The following is a 12946-nucleotide window of genomic DNA, read 5'->3' on the forward strand; positions in this document are numbered from 1 at the left end:
AAAATGGTACCAATTTTGGAGGCCATCAACTAATGAAAATTGAAACTTTGGGTTTATCATTCATTTTGTACAAAATTCTAACGCAAATGGTCAAAGCCTTCAATATGACACTTGATACTCTTAAATTGCAAAAAACAAAACAGAGAAAGTTAACATAGAAAAAACATACGATCTTTTTGTATAGACTCCAATAGCACAAGACATGAGGCCAAAATTTAACAAATTGATGTTATGATACCACAATGATCCTTACAGTAGAGTGAGCTCTTAATGAACTTAAGGGATAGTCCACAGAATGGGACTAAAATGTTTCCCAGGTATTTGTCTAATAGATGATTAGAATCTATATTATACAAATAACTCAATAAACAAAACATCAATAACATAAGCTGTGTCCAGTGTAGAATTTTCTGTTTGCAGACCAAGATGTGGATCTATCAGCTTCTTCAGCACCATGTATGCTTGATTGCAGCTGTGCTTCTTGCCATGATAAAAATGGTCTAAACCTCTGAAAGTATAGGACAGTCCCAAATCAAATATTTTTCTTTATAAGAATTTCCTTCCCTCAGAATCTAGTCTGCCCTGGTGAGAGTGTGGACTACAGAAGCTACACACGCAACACAGCTTCAGGGGCAGACCCTGTTTCGGGCTCCAGAAATCTGGGCACTTTCCCTGCCAGAGGAAAAGTTTCCTCCCCGCCTTGGAACACCTGGGGGAGCCATCTCTGTTCCTGGATCTCTCTGAGTCTAGTTTGTGCAGGTGAGAGAGAAGACTACAGAAGCTACACATCTTCTGGGACAGGCCCTGTTTCGGGTCTTCATCTTAGGCCATGAGGCAGATCCAAACACCAGATATCTGTGTGCCTTCCCTGCAAGAGGAGACCTTGCCTGCAGAGAGTACTCTGACTGCTGAAACTTAGGAGACAGGTAGTCTCCCAGGTCTGCTGACAGAGGCTAACAGAATCACAGGAGGAGCAAGCTTCAACCAGAGACAACTATGACACCTAACTCCAGAGATTACCAGACGGTAATCTCTGAAACTAAGACCACTCACCATCATCAGAACTCAGCACCCCACCTCAGACAGTCCTGGGTACTCCAACACACCCAAAATGCTAGACTAGGATTTAACAGCATATCTCATGATGATGGTAGAGGACATCATGAAGGACTTTAATAACTCGCTTAAAGAAATACAGGAGAACACTGCTAAAGAGGTAGAAGTCCTTACAGAAAAAAACAAAAAACAAAAACAACAACAACAACAACAACAAAAAACAGGAAAACACAACCAAACAAGTGATGAAATTGAACAAACCCATACAAGACCTAAAATGGGAAGTAGAAACAATGAAGAAAACCCAAAGTGAGACAATGCTGGAGATAGATACACTAGGAAAGAAATATGGAACAATAGATGCAAGCATCTGCAACAGAATATAAGAGATGGAAGAGAGAATCTCAGGTGAAGAAGATTCCATAGAGAACATGGCACAACAATCAAAGAAAATGCAAAATGCAAACAGATCCTAACTCAAAACATCCAGGAAATCCAGAACACAATGAGAAAACCCAACCTACGGATAATAGGAGTAGATGAGAATGAAGATTTTCAACTTAAAGGGCCAGCAAATATCTTCAACAAAATTATAGAAGAAAACTTCCCAAACCTAAAGAAAGAGATGCCCATGAACATACAAGAAGCCTACAGAACTCCAAATAGACTGAACCAGAAAAGAAATTCCTCCAAACACATAATAATCAGAAATACAAATACACTAAAGAAAGATAGAATATTAAAAGCAGTAAGGGAAAAAGGTCAAGTAACATATAAATGCAGGCCTATCAGAATTATACCAGACTTCTCACCAGAGTCCGTGAAAGCCAGAATATCCTGGACAGATGTTATACAGGAACTAAGAGAACACAAATGTCATCCCAGGCTACTATACCCAGCTAAACTCTCAATTACCATAGATGGAGAAACCAAAGTATTCCATGACAAAACCAAATTCACACAATATCTCTCCACAAATCCAGCCCTTCAAAGAATAATAACAGAAAAAAACCAATATAAGGACAGAAACTATGCCCTAGAAAAAGCAAGAAAGTAATCCTTTATCAAACCTAAAGAAGACAACCACAAGAACAGAATGCCAATTCTAACAACAAAAATAATAGGAAGCAACAATTTCTTTTCCTTAATATCTCTTAATATCAAAGGACACAATTCCCCAATAAAAAGACATAGACTAACAGACTGGCTACACAAACAGGACCCAACAGGTAGCTGCTTAAAGGAAACCCATCACAGGGAAAAAGATAGACACTACCTCAGAGTGAAAGGCTGGAAATTAAAGAAGATCTCATTAGATGGAAAGGACTCTCATGCTCATGCATTGGCAGGATCAACATTGTAAAAATGGCTACCTTGCCAAAAGCAATCTACAGATTCAATGCAATCCCCATCAAAATTCCAACTCAATCTTCAACGAATTAGAAAGGACAATCTGTAAATTCATCTGGAATAACAAAAAACCTAGGATAGCAAAAACTCTTCTCAAGGATAAAAGAACCTCTGGTGGAATCATCATGCCCGACCTAAAGCTGTACTACAGATCAATTGTGATAAAAATTGCATGGTACTGGTATAGCTAGAGACAAGTAGACCAATGGAATAGGATTGAAGACCCAGAAATGAACCCACACAGCTATGGTCACTTGATCTTTGACAAGGGAGTTAAAACCATCCAGTGGAAAAAAGACAACATTTTCAACAAATGGTGCTGGCACAACTGGTGGCTATCATGTAGAAGAATGTGAATTGATCCATTCCCATCTCCTTTTCAAATCTAAGTGGATCAAGGAGCTCCACATAAAACCAGCGATAGTGAAACTTATAGAGGAGAAAGTCAGAAAAAGCCTCGAAGATATGGACCCAGAGGAAAAATTCCTGAATAAAACAGCAATGGCTTGTGCTGTAAATCGTGAATCCACAATTGGGACCTCATAAAATTGCAAAGCTTCTGCAAGGCAAAAGACACCGTCAATAAGACAAAAAGGCCACCAACTGATTGGGAAATGATCTTTACCTATCCTAAATCAGATAGGGAACTAATATCATATAATATAATAATATATATAAAATAACCCCATTAAGAATGGGGCTCAGAGCTAAACAAAGAATTCTCACCTGAGGATTACCGAATGGCTGAGAAGCACCTGAAAAAATGTTCAACATCCTTAATCATCAGGGAAACGCAAATCTAAACAACCCTGAGATTCCACCTCACACCAGCCAGAATGGCTAAGATCAAAAATTCAGGTGATAGCCGATGCTGGCAAGGATATTAACAAAGAGGAACACTCCTCCATTGTTGCTGGGATTGCAAGCTTGTACAACTACTCTGGAAATCAGTCTGGAGGTTCTTCAGAATATTAGACATAGTACTACCGGATGATCCCACAATAGTTCTCCTGGGCATATATTCAGAAGATGTTCCAACTAGTAAGAAGGACACTTGATCCTTAGTTCATAGTAGCCTTATATTTATCCATGTTTATAGTAGCCTTATGTTTAATAGCCAGTAGCTTGAAAAAAAACCCAGATGCTCCTCAACAGATGAATGGATACAAAAAATGTTGTACATTTACACAATGGAATACTCCTCAGCTATTAAAAAGAATGAATTTATGAAATTCGTAGGCAAATGGATTGACCTGGAGTACATCATGCTGAGTGAGGTATCCCAATCACAAAAGAACTCACATGCTATGTACTCTCTGATAAGTTAATATTAGCCCAGAAACTTAGAGTACCCAAGATATAAGATACAATTTGCAAAACACATGAAAGTCAAGAAGAACGAACACCAAAGTGTGGACACTTTGCTCTTTCTCAGAATTGCGAATAAAACACCCATGGAAAATGTTACAGAGATAAAGATTGGAGCTGAGAAGAAATGATGGACCATCTAGAGACTGCCATACCCGGTAATCCATCCCATAATCAACCTCTAAACGCTGACACCACTGCCCACACTAGCAAGATTTTGCTGAAAGGACCCTGATATAGCTGTCTCTTGCAAGTCTATGCCGGGGCCTAGCAAACACAGATGTGGATGCTCACAGTCAGCTATTGGATGGATCACAGGGCTCCCAATGGAGGAGCTAGAGAAAGTACCCAAGGAGCTAAAGGTTTCTGCAACGCTATAGGTGGAACAACAATATGAACTAACAAGTACCACCCCAGAGCTCGTGTCTCTAGCTGCATATATATTAGAAGATGACCTATTCAGCCATCAGTGGAAAGAGAGTCTCATTGGTCTTGCAAACTTTATATGCCTCAGTACATGGGAACACCAGGGCCAAGAAGTGGGAGTGGGTGTGTAGGGGAGTGTGGGGGGTGGTATGTGGGACTTTTGGGATAGCATTGGTAATGTAAATGAAGAAAATACCTAATTAAAAAATAATAATTAAAAATAATAAAATCTAAAAATTTTTTTTGTCTTGTCATCTCTCCCATACAGCCCCAGGTTTTTTTTTTTTTTTTTTTTTTTTTCAGGAAGCCAGTTCATGTACCCACTGGTAGCTACAGCAAATGGATGGAACTTGAGGATATAATCTCAGTGAGGTAACCCAATCTCGAAAGGACATGTGTGGGAAATACTCATTTATTAGTGTATATTAATCATTAAATAAAGGTACTATGTTATAAGCTACAGATCCAAAGAAGGGAAACAAGAAGGAAGGCCCAAGTGAGGATGTTTTCACCTAACCTGGAAGGGATAATAAAACACTTATAAAAGGAAGATGGAGGGAGGCAATTTGAAGGGATGGGTGATGGGAAAGGGAAGAGTAGTTTAGGATTAGAGTGGGGAAGGACAGGAGAGATGGCTAGTTGTCTATGAAAATGAGTGTAAATCTGCAATGTTGAGGGTGTGTGTGTGAGGAGGTGGTGGGCATGTCCAGGAGAAACAGGGAGCTGTAATAAGGGAGACACGCAAGAATTAATTGGGATGACATTAGCTGTGACTCACAGCACTGGACATATGTAACCTGAAGAGTCCATCTACTGTAGGCAGGCTTGAATGCCAGTGGAGCAGTAGAGACATTAATTCACCCACAAACATTTCAATTAAAATTTTATCCTGTCTACAAGAAATGCAGAGACAAGGATGGAGCAGAGACTGAAGGAATGGCCAGCCAATAACTCGCCCAATTTGAAACCCATCCCATGGGCAAGCACCAATCCCCGGCATACTAATGATATTCTGTTATGCTTGTATACCAGAGCATGTTGTCTTTTGAGAGGCTTCATTCAGCAGCTGATACAGACAAATACAGACATCCATAGCAAAACAGCAGATAGAGTTGGGGACTCCTTTGGAATAATAGGAGGAAAGATTGTTGCCCAAGAAGAGGATAGAAACTCTATAGGGATTCCAACAGGGTCAATTAAACAGGACCCTTGCGGCTCTCAAAGTCTGAAGCACAAACCACAGAACAAACACAGGCTGAACTTCGGCCTTCTCTCACATATGTACCAGATATACAGCTAGGCCTTTATGTGGATCCCAAACAAATGGATCTGGGACTATCCAAAAACATGTTGATTTTATGTGGTATATGTTCTCCTAGTTGGGCTGCCTTGTCTGTCCTCAGTAGGTCAGGAAGACCCTAGCCTCTCAGAGACTTGAAGTGCATGGGGTGTGGGGTGTGGGGTGTGGGGTGTGGGGTGTGGGGTGTGGGGTATGGGGTGTGGGCAGATAACTCAGGTGGCATCCAGGTGCTCAGAGGAGAAGTAGAAGGTGTGTGGGGAAGAATTGTGGGAGGGGAGACTGGGAAGGTATGTATGCAATGTGTATTTTTCCCTGCAATTTTTCTTGTCCACACTCAAAAGTATATGTGACTTTTGGTGTCTTTGTGTTTCCATATCCATATGTAGAGAAGAAAAAGGGAGTGAACCAGGGTATTTCATTTCCTCAGGTAGAATTTTTAAAAAATATATAATATGTGTGGTACTATTTTTTAAATTCCTTTTAAAATCATATCTGCCTATGTAGAAATATATAAAGTCTTCAAAGGCCAAGAAACAACACATGTACTAAGAGGAATAATGCAAGTACTTCAGCTTCTTTTCTTCATTTTATGCAATTCAGGATCCCATGTCCATGGAAGGTCCTGTCCATAATCAACATGAGTATTTCAACATCAATTAATGTAGTTAAAATAATCCCACACATGCATGCCTAGAGGTCTATCACCTGGGGATTCTTGAACCTGTCAAGTTGATAATTAATATTATCGCTGATTTATTAGGTCCATTAGTTTTGACTTGTTGAAACATCCCTGTTTCATTGAAAATAAACTAAATCAATCATGATGTATAATTTTAAAAAATCTGTTGTTGAATTTGGTTTGTAAGTATTTTGTTTGGAGTAATATACTATTTGCCAATTTCTGTGTTTTTTTCTTTGTTGTTGCTTTAAAAATATTTTTTATGACTTCACACATGAGCATCCATCTATATCATTCATGTCCCTTCAATTTTCCCTATTTTCCATTTCTCCCTTCAAATTTATAGCCTCTACTTTCTTCAATAAATGTTCCACTTATTAAGTCCATTTAGTATTGACTCAAAGAACACAGGTTCAGGGATGACCACATTAAACTCTATTTGAGACAAGGTCCTTTGTTCAGTGCTGAATTCTCCTTCCCCTATGTCACATATCACAATGTCAAACTTTATATCTGAACTCAACTTTAGTGCTTTACTCACTGGCAGGTATCTCTATCACATTACTGTGCATCTTTGACATTGGGTAAGTGTCACATATTTGTAGCACATGTCCCTCTTCAAACGTCCAATTCCCACATATCAGTAGTGGGTACTATTGCTGCCAGAGGTAGAGAGATCATCCTTAGTCTCAATCTCCATTTCCCTGTTAAGTTTTCCAAGAAGCCAATGAAAATGCTTTAACCCAGCATACCGTTAGTATTTCTGTATTTGTACTTAGTATATAATTTAAAAAATTGTCAGGTATAGATGAGATAATTGTCCATGTAACACTCACCCTTCCTTCAGTGAGCATGGATGGCAGCAGCAGTTACAAGAAATAATATCTCTGGTAAGGAAGTCATGACTGAACTAAACAGAGAAAAACCCTTTGTTGAATTAAGCAGTACAGGGGACACAGAGGTAAGCAACACATTGTTAGAAGATAGGCCAGAGGAACTCTGGTTAAAAAAAATAAGGAAAGAGTTGCAGTATGGAGTTCCTGAAGTTTTATTGTGCCAACTATGCTTGTAATTGGCAGGATATATAAATTAAAGCATTGACTGATGTCCTTGATGTGTACCTGCAAAGATTAGAAGTTTCCTAGCTTCGTTCTACACAGGACATATCCTCTGTCATCAAAGGTAAACTTTGAAAAAAAATATCAAGTTTGATCTATCTATCTATCTATCTATCTATCTATCTATCTATCTATCTATCTATCTATTTATTTATTTGCTGTATATCATCTCTTATTTTACTATCCCCCTATCCCCTGTTTATAGATTTGATATATACTGGACATATATTAGGCTGCTACAGTTGTGATTATAGAGATAAAATTGTACAAACACTTTAGAAGTAGCATTTTTCAAAAAGAAATTTCAAGATATGTCAAGTCAGTTTCCCTTTTTCCTTCCATAAGAAATAAAAACAACTAATGAATTCCATATCAAATCTATCTGAAATTACTCAAACCATATTTTGCTAGATGGGCTGTTTCATGCTTGCCTTAAGTTGTAATCACTTTTTGCTCATTGCATACAGTTTACTGTCTCAGGTGTCATGAAGACCTAAATCTTTAGGTGCTGCTAATGGCTACCTAGTGTGGTACATGCTCAATTTCCTTCTGGAACTCATGTAAAAGGATTACCTTGTAAATTAAAAGTGTGACGTATCATTTTTTTTATACCATATGAACATTCAGAACCCTCAAAATTTTTTAATTTTATCAAAAAATTCTTATTATTTCATTATTACATTATTATTTCAAAATTTTAACTGGCTGTCTTACAATGGGGAGTTATGATCAACAATGATCTTGTGCATTTTATATTTTAAAATACCATTTTCCCTCCGATTTCCCTCTTCAAGCACCCCACATACTCTGAAATCTTCTCTGTGATATTTACTGCCTGGTTTTCATTGCAATTTAAAACTATAACTTGAGTCAAAATGTTCCCATATAGATCTGTAAATTTTTTTCTGTCTTCGTTCATGGACAACATCATTGTACAGGATTGAGAAAACATTCCTGGTCACCCTGGATTTTCACACTCAGTGGCCATACCTTCCAGAGTGACAGCCTTTATTCTTGTTCACTGAAGAGTAAATAGCAAATATTTTTTTCTTTCCCTATGACACTTTCTTTAGGGCTCAAAGTTTAGACAAAATTTGGACTGACTTGTAATCATAGGAATATGAGGAAATGCATTCAAATTGAGTATTCTTGCTTCCAGAGTGGTAAGTTGCTCTGTATTACATCTCATCTAATCAGTTTCCTTTTCGAGGCTGTTGAACAGTCCTTCAATCTCCACTACTTATATTTCAAAGACCAAGTCACTAATGTGACTTTGGCCTCTGTAATCTTTAATATTGTCATCTTATCATAGAACTTGCTTTCTTTCACACTCCTTATTCGAAGCACGAATTGTTTCTTCTGTATGTTCAGTTCAGGTCAGCTTCTGCTGCAGGCTCCTCTGCTTCTCTACTTCACAGTGACTCCTCCTTTAACTGGGTAGAGGGCAGGTGTTTGGTGTTTTGAGGCTTCATTGCCTTCTGTTCCCAGAAGAGTGGATTAATTGTCTTTGTTTTGGTTTGGTTTTGGTTCTTCTTCTGGCTCACCACAATAGTTATGAGAGTGATAGGGGACAGGAGCCCTGATGTCCCAGCATCTGCTTGCTGGTCCAATAAACCACTATTTTATTTGCGTAGTCTTAACTCCAGGGTATTTTCCTTTGTCCCTTTTAAAGTAAGGTCTGGGCAGAGGAAATTTGCCCTCTTCTCTTTTGTCCATCACTTTTGGTCACAGTTTGCTTTTCTCACTATGAAGGTACTAGTACCTGTGTACTTTATCTAGTCTTTCTGCTATTTTCTTCAATGTTCCCTTGCCTTTAAATGCTTTTCACATTTTTGATTATATAGACTTTGGTTTTTCAGATGTGCAAGTATTTAGTAGAATATTTCTTGCCTTTGTTCTCCTATGTTTTCAATATATATTTCTTGAAAGGAAGAATTCCTTACCCTTCATGTTATTAGTGAGTCCTAATAGACACACCATCCACATGTGACAGTTTGCTGTAATTATGTGGAAGGCCCATGTGAATATACAGCAGAATAAAGCAGCAAGACAATTGAGGGAGTTGGAGCCTTAGAGAAAATTCAGACATACAATTTAAGCATTTTCTGAAAATAAATGAAGTGTTTTCAGTGAACTAAAAAATTATTCATATGATTGGATTATTTCATATGAATATCATTTTAGACTTTTTCTGGATTTAAAGAAAATTTGCCTGACTTTATATAAAAAATCCAAATAGTTCTTATTCGCGGATACCTTGCCCTGTTATATGATCTTGCTTTAGCTTGGTATGTTTTTATGATTAAGCCTTCAAAATATACATTTCATTTATATTTCATAAATTTCTTATCTCATTTTTTTTCCTTCCAGAATTTGATTCAAGATCCCGTGATAGGTTCAACTGTCACTTCTTAATCTCTACTTGCCTGCAATTCTTTCTCTGATTTCTTTGGTTTTCACATGTTCATGTTTTCACAGAATCCACACCCTTCACTAACATTTTAAAGAAAATGCCAATTTGGACATAACTGATTTCTTAGCTTATAATTAGACCCATACCACCTCTGTCTCTGATGTACTTGGATTAAAGGGAAAGGACATTTGTAGAAGGTTAATTTGATGTAGCTTTCTAGACTGTCTCCTACATGGCTTCAAGCTATTTTTAAAAGCAATTAACATACTGTAGAAACAGACATATAATCAACTAATCCAACTGCATTGAAGTATCATGGTATAAATAAGACAGTTCAAAAGTACTGATAGAGCAGTTTAGAATAATGAATTTGAAAACCTGACAAGGTGTAAAGGATGTATAAATCCAGACATTTCAAGCCATTTAGAGTTATATAAACATGTACTAAATGTATAACTACACAATATAATGTGGCATAAAGTAGTTTTGGGGCCATATTGCACAGCAAATGTATATTCTCATAGTGGTTATGGAACAATGACACAGGATAAGAGCAGGGCTCTAATTCTCATTTAATAGATTCATTAAGGGATTTCAGTATCTTCTACCCATCTCAACTTCTCAAACGTCTCACCTTCTGCCAGTTATGCTACACATGTGCACATAGGCTTCACATATAGAGTGTTGATGTTTCAGTATTGATAGCATTCATCACACTTTACTTAGCAAGATCATTTAGACTTTTCCACTGTCCACATACCTGTGTACTGCAGCATAAACAGGGTGTAAAACTTCATTTCACCTTGATTTTGTGAGCATTTTACTTTTTATGCCATTCTGCATTTTGCTATTCAAAATTCATATCTAGTTCACAATGCAGAGGAAAGTACTTTGTCTATATCCAAGAATAACCAAGATATCAACACTTCTAACATTATTTGTAGGTCTAAGATTCTTTTATGACACAAGGAAAATTCAGTTGTAAAACCTTGAAAAGTCTAATAATCATCACATATTTCTTTAATAAAATACCATTTACAAAATGCTCACACTCCAAATAGAAGAAATAATATAGAAACAAGAAGGAATCACACCAAAGATAGACCAAAGCTGGATAGGAAATTGTTGCGCTCAACTCGTCCAGCAAGAAAAGACGCAACACAGTTGGATTCTTATCAACAGCCTTTCTTTATTTCAGGAACACCTCCATGCTATGGGGGAACTCCAGAAACCCCGGGAGGACTGCTTATATCCACCCCAGCACTGGGGAGAGCTACGTGTCCTCCTGGGATTCGTCAGTCTGTCGGCACTTTGATATGTAACACCTGCTCGGGAGGGGCTGGCGCCAGATTTGGGCTAGTGCCTGCTGCAATGACATTGTTTACTATGCCAGTGTACCGGAGGTCGGCGCCATCTTTTAGGCGTGTGGCTGCCTACAGAAAATCTTTCTATTTTGTAGCTACATGACCAACACCTAAGGCAACATAGGTGTTGCTAAGATCTGTAGGCATAATGTATCTATGTACTGTGTAAAAGTTTTCCTTGTGTTACTCAAATCCTGACCTCTGTGCTCTCATATCTTGCTTCAATCCAGACATGACTTTGTTATGTTTATTCATAGAACCTCCTGCCTTATGTTTGTATAAACACTGTTCCTCTGTCTTGTCAATCGTAGCCAATGAGCCAATACTGAGCCTTAGAGAGAATAAGGTGGGGCTTATGATTCTAAGAGGGTGAAGAAAGAGCCATCAAGTGAAGAAGGAATCCAGGAGGAGTAGATGAGAAGAGGAGAAGATAGCTGGATCAAGAAATGATGAAAAATACAAGTAATATGGGAATATTTCCTGAGAGGAAGCCTGACGAGTTTGGAGGTTGAGAATGGAGTAATAATTGCTCAGCATTTGGCTCAAAGCAATTTTCATAAATCTTAGTCTCTCTGTGTGGTTATAGGGGAAGGAGCAGGTTAATGAGCAACTGTCACTATACTAATTTTATGAATCTATATAAATACAATAACCATTTTACAAAGATCTTTAGCCTAGGAACCATGAAACAGAATGAGAGTGAGATGATCAAGTGGGAAGACATAGGGGAAATGGAATTGAGGGTGGTAATGAAGGAAGAGACAGCTTCAATTGAAATGTTTTGTGGGACTATATGAAAACCTAGTGTACTGGAAATTTCCTATAATTTAGGAAGGCAGTCCTAATGAAGCCTTCAAATAATATGGTAGATCTGTTCCTGTGCTCATTTTATCCCTGAAGAAAATTCCAGTTCTGGGACAATATATTAACCAACTGGGTTGTTTACACAAGGATCCCATGGAGATCCCAAACACCTCAGTGAGTGACTAAGACAATGGGTAGCTCTCCATAAAGAGCCATGTCCTTTTAGGAAGCCAACAGCCTGCAGAACTCATTGAACATGGACAGGCCAAGGTGGTGCCTATATTAGAAGCTTCACTCTCCTGTTTTAGTGTCTAGGACATGGAAATGTATACTGCAGGCTACAAAAAGAAAATAGGAAATACTAATTCAACCACAAAACCTTAATGTACAACTATCTACCTGCCTGTCATCTATCTATCTATCTATCTATCTATCTATCTATCTATCTATCTATCTATTTATCTATCTTCTATCTTCTATCTATATATCTATCTTCTATCTATATATCTATCTTCTATCTATATATCTCAGAGGTCCTGGTTCAGACTGATGTGGACCCTGTGATTACTGCTTCAGGGTCTGTGAGTTTACGTGAGCTTTGCTCCAGTGTTGCAAAAGGCCTTGTTCTCATAATGACCTCCACCCCTTGTCTCTCAACTCTTTCTCCATCCTCTGTTGAAGGGTTTTCTATTCTTCAAGAAGTAATTGATGGAGAGATCTCATTTTGAGATGTGTTCCAAGATTTTTATCTGTGTGTGGGTCCTGTGGATCCTGTATCTGTCCTGGTGTGCTACAGAAGAAAGTATCTGTGTTGATGGCTGAATGAGCCATCAAACTTTGAGTACACAAGATTACCAATAGATTCATTTTACTGTTACTGGTTTATTTTATACTATTACTATGTGAATTCTCTATAGGTCTCTATGGACTCTATATCTATCTATCTATCTATCTATCTATCTATCTATCTATCTATCTATCTATCATCATTCAATCTTTCAGTAAGGT

Source organism: Mus caroli, unplaced genomic scaffold (genome assembly GCF_978045245.1).
Source record: "Mus caroli unplaced genomic scaffold, Mus_caroli_1 scaffold_18, whole genome shotgun sequence".
In the NCBI taxonomy this organism is placed as follows: Eukaryota; Metazoa; Chordata; class Mammalia; order Rodentia; family Muridae; genus Mus; species Mus caroli.